Below are 23,016 nucleotides of genomic sequence, written 5' to 3'. Positions count from 1 at the left end.
GGCTTTGGCCACCAGGGTCTGTAGCTTGGTGAAAGCCCTTATTAAAATTAATCTCATTTTTACGACGGTCCCATCTATCTTCTGTCTAGTGGGAACTCGGGGTCACTGTATTTTTGTTTACTGTCAGGCTACTTCCTTTGACCATAAATTGCTTTCCTTCCCTGCTGGGCTGGAGCCCTAGAGAACGGCCCAATTTTGCTTTTTGTTTTCTTTTAAAAGCCAGCCCTGTTCTAAATCTCCTTGGGGCCTCTCTGCTCAGCCCAGCATCTGCTCTCCATTGCGGGAGCGGTACATTTCAGTGGCAGGCAGGAGCGCTCCATCCTTGACTTCTTCTTCCTCTTGCCTAGAGTCTGAGTCTTCCGCAGGTCCCACAGATGGGTGCTGAGCATCTGTCAATGGCAGAACCTTGTTTAAAAGCACATTCGCTCAGTCGCGACAATGAGGATACATGGGTGGTACTGTCATTCTCTCTACTGCTTTGTCTCTGTCTCTCTCTCTCTGTCTCTCTCTGTCTCTGTCTCTCTATTTGTCTGTCTCTGTCTCTTTCTCTGTCTCTCTGTCTCTCTGTCTCTCTGTCTCTCTGTCTCTCTGTCTGTCTCTCTCTCTCTCTGTTTGTCTGTCTCTGTCTCTTGCTCTCTCTCTCTCTCTCTCTCTCTCTCTCTCTCTCTCTCTCTGTCTCTCTCTCTCTTAACCTTCTTCCAGGGAACCCCTCCCCAGTCTCAGGGAGACTTGGAAAATGGCTCAGCAGGTAAGGTACTTGATGCCCTATCATGAGGCCACGCGTTCAGAGTCCCAGAGTGTGAGTAAAAGTCTGGGCACAGCGGTGTGCACCTGCTTGTTATCCCACGTGCCGGGAAGGCAGACGCAGGAGAATTCGTGGGGCTTGCTTGGCAGCCATTGGTGAGCTATAGGCTCAGTGAGAGATTCTATGTGAGGTGAAGAGCAACTGAACAAGACACCTGGTGTTAATCTCTGTCCTCCTCACGCCACATGCGTGATGCCACATGTGCACGTAAATCTTTGCCTGCCGCCTCCCGGGCCCCACTCGCACCCTCAGCTGTGCATGCTGTACAAGCCTGTCCCAATCTTCCTCTGAGACTGAGCGGCTTGTTAACATTTCCCACCCATGTCTTCTGCAGCTTTGCGTCTGTGCTGTTCTTTGCAAATGCTGACAATTTCTATATCAGCTTCCCAGGGCTGCCACGGCAGAGCACTTGCAGACCAGGCACAGTAAACACAGAAGGGGATGTGGCTGCAAGGCTAGAGTCTGGAGGGCTGAGTGTGGAGGGCCACGCTTCCTCTTAGCTTTCCAGGGCCCTTTCTTCCTGGCCTTTTCAGCTCCTGGTGGCCCCGAGCCCTCCCTGCATGGTGGCAGCATTACCTTCATCTCCATGACTCTGTGTCCTGTTTGTGTCGTTTGGAAAGACAGCAGGGATATTGGATTATGACTAGGCCACTTTACTCTGACCACAGCAACATAACTAATTACCCCTGTGGCAACACTTCTCAAATAAGGCCACATCTTGAGGTACTTAAGGCTGGAATTTCAACTTATCTTTTGGGGCCACAATTTTCCCTGTAACAATCTCTCATTTCTGGTTATATTCCCAGGCTTCAGAACAACCCTTGGCTCAGGAGATAATATCAACTTAACACTTTAAAAAATAATAATTAAGCACGTAAAATGAAAGGCAGAAAATATGAAAGTCCCAAAAAAAGAGAGCTCCACGCACCCACAGTCCCTGGGGACTGTCGGGAGCAAACATGTCCATGGGGCTTTGAGGAATAAGCAGAGGTTCAGCTGATGGAAAAGAACAAAAGCAGAACTGGAGAAAAGTCATGGACACAGCATGACAGCTACTCACACTCCTCCCCCTCCCCCCTCCCCCCTCCCCCCTACATTCCCCCATCCCCCCACCCCCACTTTGGAAGGTAGATTTTATTTTATTCTCTCAGCTGGGAAAGGGGCTGAGCCAGCATAGAAACTGAAACCTCATCCCTACGCAGGCTTTCACTTTCTCAAGTGCCGTGTTTCTCTTATGCTTAAAATCATGGTTTCCCTGTGCCCCCCAACCCCGAGGTCCTTGGTGCTTTTCTTGAGAAGGTCTAACTTGTGTCCCCTCCACCAGTTCACTGTCACCGCTGCAGACCTGTATTCTTCTGTGGGTCTGAGAAGCCACACACATTTTCGTTTCACAGACTGGCTGTGAAGGCAGAGACTGGGGTCTCCAGGATGCTTTAAAGTACAGAGAACAGCTGTGACTCCAGGGAGATGTTTCTTTCAGCTGCCCCATTCAACAGTTCCTCTGCTCCCACTTTACAGTCGATATTATGATGGAGATGCTGGAGACAGAGCCCGGGCCTTGCACAGGTCAGACACGGGCTTTAGCTATACCCTAGCATTTTTAAAATGCAAAACTGTATCATAATCTTTTTATTTATTTATTTATTTATTTATTTATTTATTTTTATTAATTTATTCTTGTTACATCTCAATGGTTATCCCATCCCTTGTATCCTCCCATTCTTCCCTCCCTCCCATTTTCCCCTTATTTGACCATGTCTCCTGGAGGGGAAGACCTGGTGGCACTCAGAGGAAGGATAGCAGGCTTCCAAGAAGAGACTTGATACCCTATGAGCATATACAGGAGGAGGAAGTCCCCCTCAGGCACAGTCATACCCTAGCATTTTTAAAAGTATGTATCTATAAGAATATTGCAAGGCTGGAACAGCATCGTCTCTGTTAGCTCCACTTTCAGCGTGGACATCTTTACAGTCATGACCTCCACTGGAGAACACCTGGACAGCACATGAGGGACAGGGACAACCGTCACAGAACAGGGTAAAGAGATAGGGTTACAAAAGCCCCACACAGAGAGAAGCTTGACTCCTCTATTGCCTAGGTCAGGTGGTGGGGGGGGGAGGGGGGGGAGCGGGAGGGCTCTGGCTCGTTTGTTACTCCCTGTGGGGGAATTTATAGGGATTAGATTCAGTAACAGTGGTGACTGGCATACATGTTCATACATGTCACAGCCAACGAGTCATAGAAAAAGGTACAACCAGGAGAGAAGTCCGAGGGCCAGGTGCAGAGACTGCGGGTAGCTTTAGACTGTCTGTGATGATGATGACCTCGGCTGGTGACCTTCAGCAGCATGTAGCATCCACCATCCGGTCAGCATGGCTGTCACCACCTAGGGAGGTACTGCTTCCTGCTGGAAGGGGTCCATGAGAGGCATAGCAGGCAGGGAGTTCAAGGCAGAATCTTTGGGGATCTTATCTGGGAGCAAAGGGGGCGAGCCTCAGGGAAAGACCTAGAGATTTAGGAAGCAAATTCAGAGTACAGGAAAGAAAATTTCCCCATCATGCGCCTGGCCCGTGTATTTTCTTACTCGTGTTTAAAATTTTGCTTTATATATTACTGTAATTGTCTGATTCCATCTTTCACATTTGCCACAAACAGCTCATACGTGAGGAAAACAGATAGATAACTCTCTGTGGACAACATTTTCCCTCACAGAGTTCACTTGAAGTCAGTGGCCAGTTGCTGGAGGCCCTTTCCTCATAGCCTGGCCTGTCTTTCCATCCTGGCTTTTCAGCCTTGACATGGAGCGCTGCGGCAACCCTTGGCTGGCACGGGCAAGGCCATACCCCACAAGCTTTCTCTTCCCCCAGGAGAACACACACTCCTATGGCTTCAGGGAACAGCTAGTGCAGATGTCCTGAGTCCCCTCTGCTCCTCTGCTCCTCCTGCTCAGGGCCCAGCCTCTGTCTCCAAGCCCTGCGTTGAATATGTCTTTTCCTCTAGCTAAACTGGGCAGCTTGTATGGGAAAAGAAAGGAAAACCCATTAGCCCTGGTTGCAAAACCACAACTTTCTTTAAAAAAAAAAAGTCTCTCTTAGAAAGAGTGTTTCCTGAATGTCTTCCCAGCTCTCTGCCCACTGCGTTTAGTACTGTCCCTGTTCTCAGTCCCACCCAGTGTCAGGGCTTGGCTTTGTCCTTCTAGCTCCCCAATCTTCCGGGGGGAACACTCATTCATTCAGGATTTCTGCAACTCGTTATTTTTACCATTTTTTTAAAAAAAAAATTGTTACCGCTTTTTGCCTTGTTTTCTAGTTCTAGTTTTCTATAGCTCCTTTTCCAAGCTCTGGAGTCTAGAAGGAAATTGGCATTTGCTGCTCACTTGTTTATTCATTTATTCATTCCACAAAATATCTAAAATGTCAAGCCTTTCCTTATCCTATAAAGATGCCACGACAGAGAAGACAAGCCCTTGCCTCTATGAAGCTCAGTTGTTAAGCAGGTGAATTATAAGTTGGAGATTCTGAGCCTCTGGGAAGGCTTGGCCCCTTGAAGATTTGTGCACATGTGTGTGTTTGCATGCATGTACATATGTGTTCACTTGCACGTATGCGTGTGTGTGTGTGTGTGTGTGTGTGTGTGTGTGTGTGCAGGTGCACATGAATATTTGTGTGTATGCATGTTTGTGCATGTGTGTGTGATGATCAGATGACAGCCTCAGGTAAGGTTCTTCAGCCACTGTCCACCTTGCTTATTTGAGACAGGGTGTCTCACTGGTCTCATTGCCTTGGAGCTTGTCAGGTAGGCTAGGCTGGCTCACTACTGGGCTCCAAGTAGCCACCCATCTCTGCTTCTCCGGTGTCGAGATTGTGCATAGGAGTCACCACACCTGGCATTTTAAAAATGTGGGTTCTAAGGATGGAACTTATATCATCATATTTGCAAGGCGAGCACTATATTGACTTGAACTATCTCCTCAGACCGCTGCCTTGGAGATTTTAATAAATGTCTTCGCCATGGAGGGCATGCCCACAAAGCACTCTCACCTAGTCGTGACACTTCTAGAATACTGGAAACCATGGGTACCAAGTTTAAGAGCCCCGGGTCTAAAGGCACAGAAATGAAAAGGGCATCGATGATGTCACAGGTCCAGGTGCTGCCTGTTGCCTTGAACCATCACCATCAGCTGCATTCCACCCTGCCTTCCACAGGTGACCCAGACCTGAGGCGAGCAATGAGTCAACTGCGGGTGTGTGAGCGATGGTTCTCCAGGGCTCAGCCTTTGCCTAGTCCCTGGGCCTGCTCTCCCTCCTTCACTGGGGGATAGCTATAGCAGAGAGCATCGATCAACTGCCCTCCACATCAGTGGCCTGGTTCTGTTCTTTGAGTTACTCCATGTTCCCCAGTGAACTGATTTCCTGTTTTAGATTGACCTGTCACTGGGACACACAGGCCTCCATCCTGGCAGGCTCACCGTGGGAGCTGACTGTATTTCAGAATGAAAATGTCCCAGGTCTCTCACATAAGAACCCCCTTGAGTCCATCTCCATGTCTCTGAGCAACAGAAGGGACCAGAAGGACCACTTCCTTACCCTCCTCAAAGCAAGGAGTAGAAGGGATGCCTCAGAGAGCTGGGCAGAGAGGTGTCTGGGGTCTGAAAGGTAAGCTATGGGATGCTGGCTTTTGGGTGCTGCCATGTTGGTTTGTGTTTGTATCAAAGAACAACCTACAAGTCCCTTCCTAGACACTCTTTTTATTCCCATCCTATAACAGAAGATTTGTAGTATCTGGGAAAAAAAGGAAAGGAAAAACTATTAGGTCTTGAATGTAAAACCACATTTTAAAAAAAGTGTTTATTTTTCTGCAAAGTTTGTTTTTCTTCCAATGGGAGCCAAGATGCTCTCCAACACTGGGCTCTGCTGGCAGCCAGGTCAGCGGAAAAGATTGCTGGATATGGAAGGAGTCGGCTGATGGGAAGTCAAATCCCGGAGTGGAATGGGGTCTGATTCATGCACCATCCTGTCCTGTGTGTCTCTCCATGGTGATGGGAAGAGGTCGACTCTGAGAAGACACTAGGAAGAGAGGGGGGACAGCATGTGACCCACTTTACTTGGAACTGATTTCCAGACTCTGAGGTCCAAACAATGGTGACCAATCCCAGACAGCCTACCTGTGCCAGGTATGAGGTCAGGGGCCTTGTTACAGCATTTGCTCCTTTCGAGGAACCCATGTGACTAGGATTATAATTACCATTTCACTGGGCTGGAGAGATGGCTCAGCGGTTAAGAGCACAACTGGCTGCTCTTCTAGAGGTCCTGAGTTCAATTCCCAGCAACCACATGGTGGCTCATAACTTGATTCCCTTTTCTGGAGTGCATGAAGACAGCATATTCATATTTCACAAATGGGGAAACTGAGGCTAGAGGCTTTATGCTTTAAAGTTCTGTGTATGTTAGTGTTTCTTGAGTCACTCTGGGCAAATGGCCTGTGGCTCCCTTTCTGATCTGTAAGAGGAATACAGGGGAGGTTTTGAGGGTGCAATGGGGCTGTGGTTTAGAGTAAGGCCTGTAAGTTATTGCTAGGTGCTCTTACTATAGAAGGGATAATGGTTATTATGGCGCTGTGTGGGTTTGTGATTGCCTATGCAATCTCAAAGGGGTGCACAGTCTGGCTGCACACACAGGACATTTGGTCATTACCTCCTCTACCTGCCTGCCCAATATGCTCCCTGTCACTACAATATCACGGAGGCCATCATGTTGGATGGCATCTCTGGCCTACATAGTACCAGCCTGTTAGTGAGAGCAGATAGGTCAGCAGAGGACACGGCTGGTACATGATGGAGGGCACGGCCTCCTGTGTGCAGTGAGCACCCTCTGGCTTCCTGCCCGGTCAGCCTCCTCTTCCTAGAGAGACTCTAGCCCTCCTGGCTTCCCTGCTACCTCCACCGTCCAGTGCTGACTCAGATATCAGCTGCCTTTGGCAGACATCCCCGCACCCCCCAGACTGCCTGGGCTTGAGGATCCCAGGCTCTTTGCATGCTTCCTGCCAGCCAGAATTCTACCCATGCCGTGGTCCCCTCCTCACTCAGCGGGAACTACGGTGCTTCGGTGCTTCGCAGAAAGCTAGCACACACTGGGACAGCCTTTGCTGGACTTCTAGGACTCCCCGCCCCTCCAAGAGCAGGTATAGTTTTCTTGTCAATCACACCAACAGGATGCTTTTCCTCCAGATGTAATACAGGAAGAAGAGACGGGTTGGATGTACGGAAAAGATGTAGTTGCCGCACAAACCTGGATACTGCATGGGCTCCCAGGAGTGAGGCCGAGTGAGGTTAGGTGCCAGGATCTGATACTCTTTATGATGCTCTGTGGGATTTACTCCATCTTAGCATCCATACCACTGAAAGGACCAAGGAAGGCATCTGCTTCCCGGGTTACAGGAGCCTAAGTGAGACACCGAGTATGAACTACATAGCATGCTGTGTCTGGCATGTAGCTGGAGCCCAACAAATGCCAGTTGTTGTCACCGCCATTACCAGGGCAATGACGCCAACGGCCAGCTACACTAGCCAAGCTGGGCCATGGAAGTGGCCAGCATGCTTAGTTTTTTCATTGGGAGTTTTGAGGCAGCGTGCTCCGTGCTTGAGGACAGGAATGTGTGTCATCACACAACAGTCACATATGAAATGTCATGGCTCGTGCTTGAGGTTTCTCTTGAAAAGCTCTTCCCCTGACTGAAGCTGGCTGCGCCAGGCCCTCTCCTTTCTTCGCTCTCACAGCACGTAGCTGAGCTGCCCGATTAGCGTTGATTAGAACGATTCTGCCTTGCTCTCTAATTGTCTTCCTTGTGTAAGGTCTCGTCCGCTGCAGGATCTCAAGACGTCTGTGGGTAATGACTGCCCATCACTGATACCTCTCCAAACGCCAAGCTCCAGGTTTGCCACCCAGTGTGTGTGTGTGTGTGTGTGTGTGTGTGTGTGTGTGTGTGTGTGTATGAGTGAATAGTACTCTGTTGACTGGACCGGACTGAAAATCCACAGTGCTTCCTGCTGCTGCAGAAATGCTAAGATCCCCACCAAAATATAGGCTAGAGGCAGAAGTGCCAGCAACAGCTACAGAATGGCCAAGGAATAGGAGAGCCTGTGTCTAAACTGGTCTGTTAGAAAGAAAAGAAGTGGAAATTAAACTAAGACCCTGTTTTTCTTACTGGCAGCACTGGTTTAAGATCACAGGAGAGCTGGGAGGTGACTAACGACCCTTAAACGCTGCTGGTGCAAGACCACCTCTCCCTCACACAACTTGCAGCGCACAGCCAGAACGTAACCCAGCTTATTCCTCTGAATTTAGTAATTCTAGGTCTAGAAAACTTTTTAAGAAAACACTAAGAGATACAGCAAGGGTGTCATCTAATGTTACTCTGAAAAGTGAAAGGTGGGCCAAGTAAACCATGGTATAGGAGTGGAGTATTAAGGAGCCAATAAAATGATGCCTTATTTGAAAAGATGTTCAACTTATATCAGAACAAAGGAAATGAAAATTAAGGTAATAGCTCTGAAAATACACATACAGATACAAAGAAAAGGGGGGAAAAAGCAAAAAAAAATTTTTTTTATACAACAGCCTTGAAAATAGGCACCTATATCTATATATACTGTTAGGATAGTCATTATTAATAAATTTAACAATGAACATCCAGTGAGAAAACTCACTCTCATTTTTCACATAACCACAGTATCCTATAGTTCGTAGGCACCACTCTATTTATATGCACAGACATATACATGATGATGCTATTGTGGCATGACTTATAATAGCAAAAACTTAAAAATGCTTAAACTACAAATCAATAGAAGAAAGCAACATTATGACAAGAGGACTCTCTTATGCTAGGAAAATATGCCAGGTTTTCTGCAAAAAGAAAAAGTGCCTGGAGAGACTGCCCATCTCTCCCCGTTCAGTGGCCACCATCTTACTTACATGGGATGCCTCAGTTTATGTCAAATATGTAAAAAGCATTGAAATACAAATGTAATAGAGTTCCTAGGAGGCAACATGTGTAAGTGTATTTATGAACACAGATTCTGCAGCCGGCCAGGCTCCTTCGGTTTAAATTACAGCTCTGTACTGAGAAGCAGGGTGACCGTGAACAAGTCACTTAACCTTCCTGTGATTTAATGAATATTTATTTATTTAGGGCTTGCAGGTCTTTACTCTGTAGACCAGGCTGGCTTAGAACTCACTACATAACCAAAACTGGCCTTGAACTCTTGGTAATCCTTCTGCCTCAGCCTGCCAACTCCTGGATTTTTTTCCTTCTTCTTTTAAACAAAAAGTTCATTTCTGAGGATGATAGACTTTGAGTAGTAGACCTGGGAGCCTAGACAGGAAAGAGGACTGCTTTTCTTTGTATAATGTTCAAATAGCTAATTACAGGAGCATGTGCATTCTTACTCTGTTAGTCAGGGTCCCAGGAAGAAACAGCACAATCAACCTGAGTAACTGACAAAAGGAATCTCATTCATTCATTCATTCATTCATTCATTCATTCATTCAAGTGTAGGCATGCTTAGGGCAAGCTGCTGAAGCCTATGAACCACAGGGAACTGTTAGTGCCTCTGGGCCTGCAGAGCTGGGGGAAGATGGTGAGCACACCTGGAGATAGAGAGCTATGTGAGAGTACCTTCCACAGGGCTGAGGCTCTGGGTTGGGAGTGGGCAGCCATCTCCAGCTTCACCCATGGACATAAAAGGGCCAACATATGTTTCCTGATCTCCTGAATAGCACCATTGCTGAGAGCCAACCAAGGTTTCCAATGAGCCCATGAGGGCAGACTCATCTGCACCAGCCCACTGAGGCCTGGGCAGGGAGGCACGGGAGAATAAGTTCATATGGAGACACTCCTATTATTATTATGGTGTGTTTCTTGGTGTCCATGTCAGGAGGTCAGAAGAAGGCTCTGTGGAGTCCATTTTATCCTTCCATGTTTCTGTGGATTCTAGGCATTGAACTCAGGCCACCAGGCTTGTGCAGCAAACCCCTTTACCTACTAAGCTAACTCAGTGACTCTCAATCAACAGCTCTCCGTCTAACTTACAATTTGGTGACTAGTCCATTGGATCTGAGCTCACTCAAGTGGTCCTGCTGTTATGTCAACTGGGCTTCCTCAGGTGTCTGTAGTCAGCTTACTGATGACTAGGGGTTGGTAAGTGCCATGCTAGCGACAAGGGCAGCCAGCTGCATGGCTCCTTGTACAAGTGTTGTCATGGATGTCAGTGGTCAAGGTGAGTCCCCAGATAAGACTCACCATGTTCATCTGAGTTTCTTTTCTATGTGGACGACCCATTTCTTATCTCTCTCGAGGTTGTTCAAATGCTACCTTCCAGGCGAAGCCTTATAATGAGTGGATTTTTCCTCCCATACTCCCAACAGAATGACCCATGAGACTCAAATAATTACTTACAAATACCTAGGCCATCCAGCTAGACTTTTCTCTGACTAGCTCGTAACTTAAAATAACCCATTATGCTAATTTACATTTTGCCACATTGCTTGTTACCTGAGCTCAGGCACCATGTGTCCATCTTCCTCACAGCTTGCTGGCTGAGTCTCTTGCACTTGACTCTATTCTAGAATCCCTCTGGCTACCAGATGTTTCACCTCCTATTTCCTGCCTAAGCTACAGGCCATAGGTTTTTTTAATTGACAGGTGTTGCATCCATATAACACACTAGATATTCCTTCTACAAAGCCTGACTGAGCATTCGGTTCAAGGCTCCAATCCCCTCCCTCTCAGTATCACCCCCTACACCAGCCTTCTCCATCCATACTCCCATCTTGGTTTAATACACTGTGTTACTTGCTCACTTAGGTTTTGTTGTTGTTTGGTTGTTGTTGTTGTTGTTGTTGTTTTGTGGTTTGTTGTATGTCTCCTCTGTTAGCTCACAAGCAGCTCTGCTAGTCTGCTAGCTGATCTGATCTGCCTTTAGGTTGCTTAGCAACCTCTTACATCATACCAGGGTGCCAGCCACCAGGTGTGTGACAGGGTCCCAGGATATAGAGGACAAACCTGCCATCAGTTGCTCTCTTTAAGGGGACCCCCTTTCCCTTCTCTCTCTCTCTCTCTTCTCCCCCTTTCCCCTCCCCCCCATGGCCTACTCAAGTCCTAACTCCTCTCTACTTCCCTTCTCCCAAATAAATCTCTCCATATCAGTTCTGTTGCATCTCACCAGTTATTTTTAAACCCTAGCACCCTCCATTGGCATGGGGATGCTATTGGCCTGAGAACTTGATTTGATTTGCTGTTGTACCAATGCTTAGAACAGGTTTTTTTGTTTTGCTTTGGTTTGGTTTTTTTTTGGGGGGGGGCAGTTTCGAGACAGGGTTTCTCTGTGTAGCCTTAGCTGTCCTGGACTCATTTTGTAGACCAGACTGGCCTTGAACTCACAGGGATCTGCCTACCTCTGCCTCCCGAGTGCTGGGATTAAAGGCGTGCGCCACCACGCCCGGCCAGAACAGTTCTTAATATACTGGTAAAGAAACAAGTGTGTGCAGTGAATGAACTTGATGTGGTCCTGGCAACGTCTCTAATCTGTCCCTTCTGTGGCCCAAGCACAGCCATACAGGCAACTTCTCCCAGACTTCTCCAGTGCCCAAGCATGGCATGACTTCCTCCTGGCATGGCTGTCATTCCCATGGTAAAGAGGAAGTCACTGAGGGCCAGGGAGGGAAGAAATTATCTCCACACTCACGCAAGAATTATTCTATTTTTTCCCTGAGGTCAGTTAGAGTAAGGCTGATTCCCGCCCCAATACCTGGCTCCCCCTACAGTTCAGGAAGAGAGGCCTACAGAACAGACCAGTCATAAATAAAGGTTGTCTTTTCAGCATCAGCCTGATTTTTCTTTTTCTTTTTTCTCCTCTTTGAAGTTTCCTAAAAAGAAACTTGATCCTTTGCCCTGCCGGTAGAGTTGTTCACTTCTTAAATGCAGTGATTGACTCTGCTTGGACACATGACTCAAAAGCTCACATGTTGAGTCCTTGCTTGGGGTGTATTGTATTAAACACTAGTATCTGAGGTTGATGTTAACTCAGAGGAAGCTAAAATGAAAGCAGAGTTGTCGAGGTGACCCCTCTCCACACCACCACTTATGCGCCGTACGCCTCTAACAGGTGGTTGGACAGGGCCACCTAAAGCAAGCACTGACAGCACAAGAGAGCACAGGATGGTGGGAACAGAGGTGGGTATGTGAGAAAACACCTGCTTCTGGTTCTTGGAGAAGCAGGTGTAGAGCCTCTCCTGGACACCCTAAAAAAAATAAGCCACCAAAGCTCTCTGGTGTAGCTGCTTTAGATGGCGCTGCTGCTTGTTATAACCAAGTGTGAAATACAATGCCCGAGCCAGGTTGGGGAAAGTCTAGCAAATCCCTACCTAGTGGAACTCGACGAGGGCACCTCAACCCACTAAACACAACAGAACCAGCTGGCGCCCTCTCTCAGCCCTGGGCTGCATTTCTGAGGGAGCTGGATGAGGACCAGAGGCACTGGGACCAGATAAATGACTCCCCTCTGTTCTACCTCACCTCTCTTCTGGTTGGTGGTAACACATTTGACCTGAGAGCATTTGGTGAGAGAGACAGGGGCATGCAGGGGTACCTGGCACACCACCAGCAGTTTCCAGCATCTATGATTAACAGCCTAGAGTCCCAATCCTCATTCTTCTGCTTCTAGAAGAGACTACTCACATCCAGGAGGACCCTCGGTCGGGTCTGCTTGAACTGTGCTGGACCATACGTGGGTTCCCAGCATAGGCTCCACTGGACTAGGTTGGCCCTTTCAAAAAGTTTCGATTCTGTTTTATGGAAAGCAGATCTGTTTGTTGGAACTGCTTCCCAGTCCTGTAAGGGCTTAATGAGGTCATGCTTCAAAGGTGCTCTGATGACAGCAAGTGCTAATCCATGTTTGTTCCTCTCATTATAACCTCTGACATTTACACAGCATTTTGCATTTTACACAAGGCCTTGTCCATGCATAATTTTACTGAATTCTAATCTAACCCATCAGAGGGAGAATTTTAAAGTCCCATTATATGTAGAAAGACATTGAAAATTTGAGGCTTAGGGATAGCAGGACCCAGAGCTGAACCCCCATCCTTCAGGATCTGGTTCCCAGTCTGGTACTGGTGGGGGAGATATGAGAAAAGCAGTTCCTTAATGTGAGCATCACTTGCGGATATTGCTCTTCCTTCAGCACAGACTTGCCTCTCTGCCCCATTGCTGAGAAGGGGAAGGGAAGGGAAGGGAAAGGAAGGGAACGGAAGGGAAGGGAAGGGAAGGGAAGGGAAGGGAAGGGAAGGGAAGGGAAGGGAAGGGAAGGGAAGGGAAGAAACTAAGTCTTGCTGAGCACAGAAGACATGTCATTCACTTAGCTGGCTCTTCGTATTTAGTCCTCAGAAGATTTCTTCGTAGAATCCCTAGTTATGGTTGACCAATCTGAAGATAAAGAGCTTCACAGCTAGAATGAGGTGGATCTGGGACATGCACTCGAGTCTCCTGATGCCAACCTATGCTCTCCTGTGCTGCCCAGGCTGGCTTCAAACTCGTGGGTCTCCCACATTCCCTTTGTGCCCAACCCCATTCCCATCAGTGGTACCCAGGACTTGGCTGACACATTCATGTCTCAGCTGTCACCTGAGAGATCGTGTTAGCTTTCCTTTCTCTTTCTACACATCTTTGTGCTTCTTCTGCTTAGCAAGAGTGGGGACAGAGAATTTTGATTGGAGAATGAGATTGACAGTGTAGAAAAGGGGGCTGGCTGGAGCACAAATTTGGGCTTTAAAATGATCATTTTAGGGCTGGAGTGGCCTGTAGAAAAACACCCAAGTGTCTTCTGTGTGTGCCGCTAGCCACTATGATCATCGAATATGTGATGGAGAGATGGGAAAGATGAAAAACATGGTGGAAAGATGGGAGAAAAGTGAATCCAAGGGTTTGTACACTGTGGAGAAGAACAAGTGGATATGAGGAGCCCTGAGGCCAGGGAGTTATCTGGGACCATGCTGCATCCGAGTGCCATATCAGGGTCTGTGGTCCTAATGCAGCTGGATCTATGTTGATGTCCATAACCCATGTTACCACCAAAGGCCATGCAGATGTCTTTGGTCTGGGCTGCCATCTAATGCCATGTTGATGTTGGAGCACTGTACTAAGCTGGTCCCACCCCTTGCTGAATATGACACTCAGGAGAGCTGGCCCTGCCCCTCATCTGCTATGCAGTGGTGTGGGTGAGGAAGAGATGTCATCTGTGTCCCTGCCCCCCACTGACTTGCCACTTGTGGCATGTGGGAGAGCTGGCCTCAAGGCTCTCCAAGGTCATAAAAGAGGGAGAGCTGTCCCTGCCACCCTGCAGCACTTGAGAGAGCTGGCCTCATGATGGCTGTGGCATTGGATGAGCTAGCTGGGGCAGCACTGGAAAGTTTGCTCTGGTGGTATGAGTGAGGAAGAGATGGTGGGCTGACCAACTCAGCTATCACCCAGGTCAAGATCCAAGGCTTTGAGTTGGACCTGCTGGAGCACATGAAAGGGTCATTCCTGTACATCCAAAGCTACAGAATCTCCATGACACAGGGTAACAACAGGAAATCCTAGAGGAGTTCCTGTGGTGTTCCAATATTGATAGTATAGCAGAAGCCAAAGGCCTCAAACCAGACTAATGACTTATTGCAATGAACATTTGCAAGTAAAAATGTGTGGACAAAAGGGTATACTGGGTGACACACTCTGATACAATATAGCTTCCATGAAGAGATGCTTGTTTTGTTCTCCTTTTGTGGGGGAGGCTGCAAGGGCAGAGGACAGACACAAAGGGATGGGGAGATGAGTGAGATTGGGGTGCATGATGTGAAATTCACAATCAATAAAAAGCTAAAAATCATTTGCGAGCCACACGGTGATAATTCTATATGTATGTATAATGTGTAATGATCAAATGAGAGTTTTTAGCCTTCCCATCTCTAATAGCTACTTAGATTATTTGATCAACACATAGAAATATATACATCATATATTTTTGAGGTGCGATATTTCAGTCCATGTATATGGGAGGGCAATCAAACCAGGGCAATTACCTTATCATGTTGTGCTTAGGGCCACTGAGCTCCTCTCTGCTAGTTAAAAAAAAAAAGAGAGAGAGAGATTGCTAAGAACTTTAGTCACCCAATGGCACTGCAGAGCAATAGGAGTTTCCCTCTGTCTGACATTATCTTGGTACCATCCCACAGCCTCCTTCTACCCTCCCCAATCCTCCCCAGCCTCTCATTGTCGCTGTTCTGTACTCAGATTTACTTTCTTCAGCATCCACAGATGAAAGCACATGGACGATTTATCTCTTACGATGTCCTATCTCTTGCAGCAAATGATGGCAACGGGGGATATCGGTTGACTGAAACCGATTTGTGTTTCAAGAGCCAGAGAAGACGTCTTAGAACATGGAGAGGGTTGAAGAAGAAGAAAGTCGAACTCCTTTTTGTTTAGGTTTTCATGTGCACATGACATATTGTGGACTGGTACCCTGATGCAGATATGCATCTTTCTGTCACAGCCCATGCACCAGCTTCCCCTACAACCTTTCATATCGTTCATAGTTCTGCCCCTGCCTTCTCCTCAAGGGCTGCCATTCTCCTTATCATTAATACTATAAATTGATTTTGTCCATTTTGAAACTTTATGTGACTAGAAGCTTGGAGCATCTACTCCAGACAGGCTTCTTTCAGTTGTGAGATTTATCTCCATTGTTATTTTGTTCCTGTATCAGATGGTTCTCTAGGCACACTTGTCTATGCTTACTATTCATAGATAGTTATCCACTCCCATTGTCATTGGATGTTTAAGTTGCTACTGGTTTGAAACTATTATAATTATTGTTATAATAATAATAATTATTATTATAAGCAACAAGCATGCTGGATGTGCTGTTGCTTCATGTGTGCACCCATTTGAACTGGGCATATGCTAGGCATGAGCGTTCTGAAGCTGTAGGGTGTATATATTCTCAAGTTCAGTAGATAATGCCAAACAATGGCATCCACACTGGTTGTATAAATTAATACTCCCGTCAGCAATATGTGTTTTAATTGATTCCAACCCTCTTTAACACTCTTTGCTGTGGGTTTTTGTTTTGTTTTGCTATTTGGTTGGGACTGTCACGTTCTTTTACTGTGGCTTGAGTTTATATTTGCCTGGGGACTAATAGGGTTGGGCACCCTTTCAAACTTTCATTAGCTACTTGGATTTCCTTTTTTTTATTAAGTGCCTTTTCTAGCTTTTGAATGGCCCGTTTATATTATTTAGTAGTGCTCCTCTGAGTTTTCTGGAATCAAGTTCTTTTTAAGTTATATATGTTGCAAATATCTCCCACTCTATGGTTTGCCTTTTTGATCTTGTAATGAAGACTTATAATGAATAGAAGTTTTTACTTAAATGCGCTCTTTAAAAGACGTCCTTTCTTTATCCCCAGTTGTTGGTGATATTCTCCTTTTGTCCCCTAGGTTACCCGGACCGCTTCCTATTTTACTGTAGATCTACTATTCACTTAGAGTTGCTGTGGAGCGAGGAAAGGATTAGTGTTAACTCTCTTTACTGAAAACAAGTGATTTTTTGTGAAAAGCCCATTATTATTTCAGTGTTCTCTGCTATCACCCTTGTTTTTAATTAAGCACCTATGCGATATTATTAAATTTTGGAGTTTTATTTCACTAATACACTTGACTTATTTTGTAGGTAAATAGCAAAACAGCAATTGCTGCAGCCTATGGTAATGTGTAGTAAACGTTTGTATGGTTTCTAGAATACTCTTTTGATGGCATTCCCTTTCCTTGGGTATAGCTTACATATTCTTGGCTCTTTGCATCTCTATATAAATTTTAATAAACATCAATTTCCACAAAGTACTGGCTTAAGGTTTTTATTAGAGCTGTACTGACTCTATAGATCAAGTTGAAGAGAGCTGATGTCTTTACCACATAAAGGTTTTCAATCCATGGATTTGGAATGTTCCACTATTTATTTAAGGCTTCTTTAATTTCCCTTAATAATGTTTTGTAGTCTTTGATGTGGAAAATATATATACCTTTAATCATATTTTTTCTAGGTATTTAAAACATTTTAGTGCATTAGCAGCTGTCGTCTTTATAAAGTGTTTCAGGTATATTCTACATATTGATGCTGCTTTTTTAGATAATTGATCTTATATTCACTAGCTTTGCAATATTTTCCTTTTGTGTCTGAGCATCATTTGTGAAATGTTGATATGGCTTGAGACAAATATAGCTACATGCCTTAAAATAGTCCTTATTTTACATTGTTTTAAGTATTTTGGTATATTAATATGTAAGTTATAAACAAAAATAGCTGATTTTACTCAGACTTCTGAGTGTTTTCCTGCCCCTATACTTTCCATTAAAGGCTATGTCTCCCTCCCCTCTGTGTGTGTGAATGAAAGAGTTTACTTAGAATTGCTTATAGGAGCACAGATGAGAGGTTAGTTATGACTATTGGCACCTTGCCAGTGTCCACCCCATTAAAAACCATGCCTCTTCTCTCACCAGCAAATGCTGTAAGTCTTCATGTAGAGATGAGGCCACACAAGCCCCTCCCTCCTTCACGCAGAATGTTGACTGTACTACTATAACGCAAACGCTTTTCAGGTGGTCACAGCTCCTGGGAGAGTGGGTGTAATGTCCATGTCATGCCTGGGAGACAACCTTCCACGCTTTCTACATGCTTCGACATGTTTTTCTGATTTCTGTTCAATGGCTGACTTTGTACATTGAAGAAGTGCTCTGTAAGCCTAGCTATTGCTTTTTTTGGGGTCAGTATGTCCTTTTTAAATTTTGGCTGGATTAGAAGGTCTTTTTGTTATTGGTTTTTAGTTCATTAGTGATTCACTTTAGTGGTTTACCATGAGTTAGTCTTGTCTGGGATTTGCAAAGCTGAGCAAAATTGATGGATTCTGGGACTTGATGGGTGATTCTAGAATGTTCCTGTCTATTATATCTTTACATAATGATTTTATTCCATTATATTTCTTTTTCCACTTAGAATTTTATTTATAATCACATCAAGTCTTTCATATATATTATATATATAATATATGTGATATATTTCTAGTATTATCTCTTTTCTTTGAGTACATTACTCTAGTTAGTTCTTTTTCATTTTTCTTCTAATTACTAATTTTATTTTCAACTATGTCTAATTTTCCATTAATATAAACCATTGATCTGCCAAGCCCTAAATTTCAGAAATTTTTATTTCTGGCATAGAAATTCTATTAATTGGCTTTTTACTTCTATACAAATTATCCCATTGTTAATTTATTAAATGAGTTAATCATGATTTTTTTTCAAATGTATGTCTGATTTGAAAGGCATTAGAGAGCTTTTGGCAGTGAGGCCTTGCTTTCAATCAGACATTCATTGCTAGGTAAGATGAAACTAAAAGAGCAAAAACACTGTATTATAATTTTACCCATTCACAAATAAATATGACCAAATTCTTTTTTTAATACTTTTATTTTATTACACATGTATAAAAAACTACATATAGCAAGGAGAACCATGTGACAGTAATGAGAATAAGGAGTTCTATACATGTTACATTCATAGTGACTTGGCCATCGGCATTCATCCCGTTTGAAGTAAGTGTCTTTCCTGTCTTGTTGGGTCTAAATTTCTGAATGAGATTCAATATCTATCCTATCTCAACTCTAATAGCTTAACTTCTTTATCTTGATCTAAAATGATCTTTTCCCCTAACCAACTAACCTTGGTTGTAAAACTATGCTATCTTGTCTTCAATGCCCCTCAGAAACTTGAGAAGGAATAAAACTTAAATTCCTGAGTGAACTAGCATTGAGGGTTAGCAGCTTCCAAAATGTACAAATTGACTTAAGACAGGTTGGAGCCTCATCTTCATCTTTTTGGCCTAATATTTCTGCCAGACTTGTTCGCAGGGCAGGAACTATTGAGGGCTTGCTTACCCTGACTTGGCAGAGTGCGGCCGTCAACTCTGCCTGCATCTAAGTTGCCCATTTTTAGGCAGATTCTCTTTGTGGCAGGAACGAGGACATTTTGCCCAGTGGCTTGTTTGCCACATTTGAAGCCATCTCCATAAGGAGGTTCTTTGATGCTCATCATCTTCTTTGAGGATGACCAAATTCTTTGTGAATTGTATATCAGGTTTTGGTTATGTTTTGTGGTGATTTTTTTGTAGTACTAAGGAGTGAACTTAGGGTCTCCTAATTTGCCATTAATTTGTATCTGTGCTATGTAAACACTGTGTGATGTGTACTCTTGTCTGCCTGTGCAGCCAAACTTGATGTACTGTGCTGGTGCTTATGCAGATTTAAGATGCTAGGCAGTGCTCTGCCATTGAGATGTTCCCAGGTCACTCACTAGTTTTTGAATTCCAGAAAAAACATTTCTTCTTCTTCTTCTTCTTCTTCTTCTTCTTCTTCTTCTTCTTCTTCTTCTTCTTCTTCTTCTTTTTCTTCTTCTTCTTCAAGATTCTTGTGTAGTAGCCATAACATGCACTTTCCCTCTAGTTGTATTTTTTGGTATATATGCACCTGAAGTTGCAGATGCATATGCCCAAATAACCACACAGAGAGACTAGGATCTATTTAATTAGCCTAGAGCACAATGCTATGTAATAATCACTCCCTCCTAAACCTCCAAGCTAGTATAGCTTCCTCCTATTTAGATTTCTCACATTATACTTGGTGTTTTTTTAAATTTTTATTTATTTATTTATTTTGCTCATATCCTAGGTCCAGCTCATTCCTTCTGGTGCTGCTTCCCAATCCTCTCCATGTGCATCTTTCCTTTCCTTCTAACTTTTTCTCTTCCCCTCAATGGACCAGGATGTCCCACCCTATTCTCCGTCTTGCTCAGCATTGGCTAATAGGATTTTATTGACAACACATAGAACAAATGGTGACAAGTTTACACAACTTTGACAGGAGATACTTAGAATAAACATCACAGTTCAATGTCTGGATTGAGACCAGAGAGTGGGGTAGAGAAATCAGCATGTGAGTGAACAAGGGTAAACTACACACAGCCCACAAGAACACTATGCCAACAGGCTCCTTAGTACCTCACTTAGAATGCACAGCTTTACCTTACTCTTGTCAGTTGTAGTTCCTACCTGTACCCAATGGGCCATATGTGCATGTCGTATATTGCTTCTTGTTTTTGTCTTTGATTGGAAATAAGTTGGGCACAGGGCACAGTCTTGTGTCCTCTGTTTGCCGTGGCATTCTCAGGACAGAGGCCTGACTGGCCTTTGGCAGAGGCTCTGTACAAGTGATGGTTATTCTTCATCTTGACAGGATTTGGAGTCACTTAGGAGACACACCTCTGGGAGTATCCGTGTTCCCAGAGAGGGTCATCAGAGGAAGGAAGACCCCACCTAACTGTAGCATGCATCCTCTGATAGCCTGGAGTCCTGTGAAAGAAAAGCAAACAGGAGAAAGTGAGTGCGCACCATCACTCATCTTTCTGCTTCCTGACTGGAATCAAAGTCACCAGCCACCTCACACTCCCCTGCCACAGCTAGAGTTCTTTCTAAGTCACAATGAATTATACTTTCAAGACATGAGGCAAAATCAACCCTTCCTTCCTGTAGTTACTTTTGCCCAGGTATTTTCTCACAATGTAGTTCGGACTTCTGTTGCTGTGCAAGCAAGCAAGCAAGCAAACAAACAATGACCCAAAGCAACTTGTGGAAGAAAGCGTTTATTTGGGCTTAAGGGTCTGGAGGAGGAGTTCATGTTGGCAAGGTATGCTTGGCACAGCTGCAGCAGGAAGCTAAGCAATCACAGCTCTTTGTGCAGGAATCTGCGAACGCAAACTGGAAGTGGTTGTAAACCTTCAAAGTCTCCCTCCAGCGGCACAGTCCTCCAGCAAGGCCACAGCTCCTAAAGGTTCACAACATCCCCAGACAGCAACACCAACTGGGGAACCAAGTCTTCAAATAGCTGAGCCTGTGGAGGACATTCTTCATTTAAGCCACTGCACACAGCAACAACAACAAAAAAAAGGTAACTAATACAGCTAGGGAGTAAATTCTTGTTCTGCTAGAGGCTACACAGCCGGTCACACAGAAGTCTAAGGTAATAACAAATGCAATAGCCTTCTCATCCGGAATCAGCCAAGATTCCTGATACTTCTTTCCCTCCCTTATCCCCTATGGACTGACCCAAGCCTCTCACACTGCCTGCACACTGGGGATTGGGGACTGACCTGTGTTCCATCCCTCAGCCACAGGCCCTAGCCCTAGCAGGAAGGGAGCACTGGGAAGTTTGTGCGACAGGCACTGGAGTTTTGCTTGCCCACCCACCTGCTGTGTGTCAGTGTGGAACCAGGTCCTGCCTTTTATGTGGATCATAGAGATTTGATGTCTTCCCTTGAAGTTTCCCTGTGTGGACCGTGGTGATTCTCTTCCCCCTCTGCTCCCTTCTCTCTCTCTCTCTCTCTCTCTCTCTCTCTCTCTCTCTCTCTCTCTCTGTCTCTCTTTCTCTATTTCTCTCTATTTCTCTCTCCACTCTCCCCTTGGGCTATCTCTCTCATGTCAGGGTTGGCTCACAATTTATTCTCTGGGCAACTGCCTTTCTTTGTCTCTATTTTTGTTCTAGGGTAGGTCCTCTGTCCCTTTGGTCACAATTTCTGTCCTGTGGCTTTCTACTTCTTCAAGCTGTCACTGACTCTTGTCTGTGCCTGAACACCTCTGCTCCATAACTCCAGTCTCAGCCTGAATGGTGTCTGCTGTGGCTCACTCTTTTCCTTATGGGCCGTCAGCTGCTCCGTAGTCTGGGACAGCAAGAAGGCAGGACAAAACGGAGCAGGAAGGACTGCACGTGGAGGCCCTTCAGCTCTCAGAGCTGCCAGGCTCGCTCTGCCCCAGGAATACACTGGGGCAACTCATCTGCCATTCCTGGTGGACAAAACTTTCCCAGAATTCCCTGTGGATGACCCTGGCAGCAACCTGAGGGAGAGAAAGCGCCTTGCCAGGAAGAGGTCCCACCTGTGTCGGTTCCAAGGAAAACACGGCCTTGCCTTGACAGATGGAGCGCCTGGAGGGAGCAGGCTCCACACACCATAAATTGCCAGCCTGACTTTCATCTGTAGCCACTTACCCCCATGTCCTGGGTTGAGGTCCTTCTGGGCTAAAAGGGGGTTTGCACAGCTGGAGAGGGTGCTGAGAAGGGAGGCCTGAGAGTCAGTGATGCTGTGAGAGCCACAGATCTCCAAGACCTCCAGCAGAAAAGACTGAGGGTGGGCTACATGGGGCACCTGGGGCAGTGCAGTTAGTGATGGTGTGGCCCTGTCCTCAGTCAAGGTGGCTTCTCAGCCTCATCCTAGAGAGAGGAGTGAAAAGGCCACAGAAACAGAGGACCAAGCCAAAACCAGCTAGCTCAAAATCCCAACCCTCGTTCCCTCCCATCCCCAGTGCATCCTTAGAAACTAAGAGAGGAGAGCGGTGTTATCTTGGCTTCCATAAAAACCACCACCATTCACTCACTAGGCATTTCCTAGGTATCTGCACAGTAGGGAGAGCTTGGGTGTCCCGCATGCACTTCATGTTTTCTGTCTTAGAGCAGCTGGCACTATTTGGGTTGACATACCCAGAGGGAGAAGTAAATAGAGTTCCGTGGAGAGGATGAGTGGGATGCGGGGGAACTGGGAGGAAAATCTGAGGAGCCCTGGAGTTCCTTTGCAGCTGAATAAGGTAGTCAGGGAGGCTTCCTGGAGGAAGTGGTTCATAGGCTGCATAACCAAGGAGATATTTCAGGCAACTGGGAAATGCAGAGTGGTCTGCAGGAACAGAAGCAATGACAGAGGCCCATGTCTCATAAGCAAGATGGCCAAGAAACTGGCAACAGGGGAGGAAAGAGTTGGAGGGTCCAGGTTCCTGGAGGCAAGGCAGCGAGGAGGACAGACTGGGGGCACTTCCGTTTGAGGTCTAGAATGTGTGAAATGGTAGGAGCGAGCCAAGCGTGGGGCTGGGGCTTGGCCGGGCGGGGGGGGGGGGGGGGCGGGGAGCTGCTGGTGAGGAAGCCATGACTTAGTGCAGAGGTTAAGCTGGCCTGGAATCCTGACTTGGCTACAGAGCAGCAAAGGAACAAGCCATGTCTCTGGATCCAGCGTCTCCATGATTAA

General features: G+C 45.7%; 1 long non-coding RNA gene across 2 annotated transcripts in view; it reads left to right on the top strand.

Moving 5' to 3' along the window:
* LOC311599758 overlaps positions 1-22,797 on the top strand; it is a 50,867-nt gene extending 28,070 nt beyond the window's left edge. The window contains exons 3-4 of one of the 2 annotated variants that reach the window (XR_014779995.1): positions 20,187-20,329; positions 21,492-22,797. This is a non-coding gene — a long non-coding RNA (uncharacterized lncRNA). Of the gene's footprint in view, positions 1-20,186; positions 21,045-21,491 lie in introns of those variants that run through there. The other variant, XR_014779996.1, reaches the window with a different exon arrangement.
* The last annotated feature ends 219 nt before the right edge of the window (positions 22,798-23,016 follow it).

This window comes from Acomys minous (assembly GCF_964271855.1).
Source record: "Acomys minous genome assembly, chromosome: 6".
Lineage (NCBI taxonomy): Eukaryota > Metazoa > Chordata > Mammalia > Rodentia > Muridae > Acomys > Acomys minous.
The sequence above is the reverse complement of the archived record's forward strand: the minus strand, read 5'-3'. Positions and strand labels throughout refer to the sequence as shown.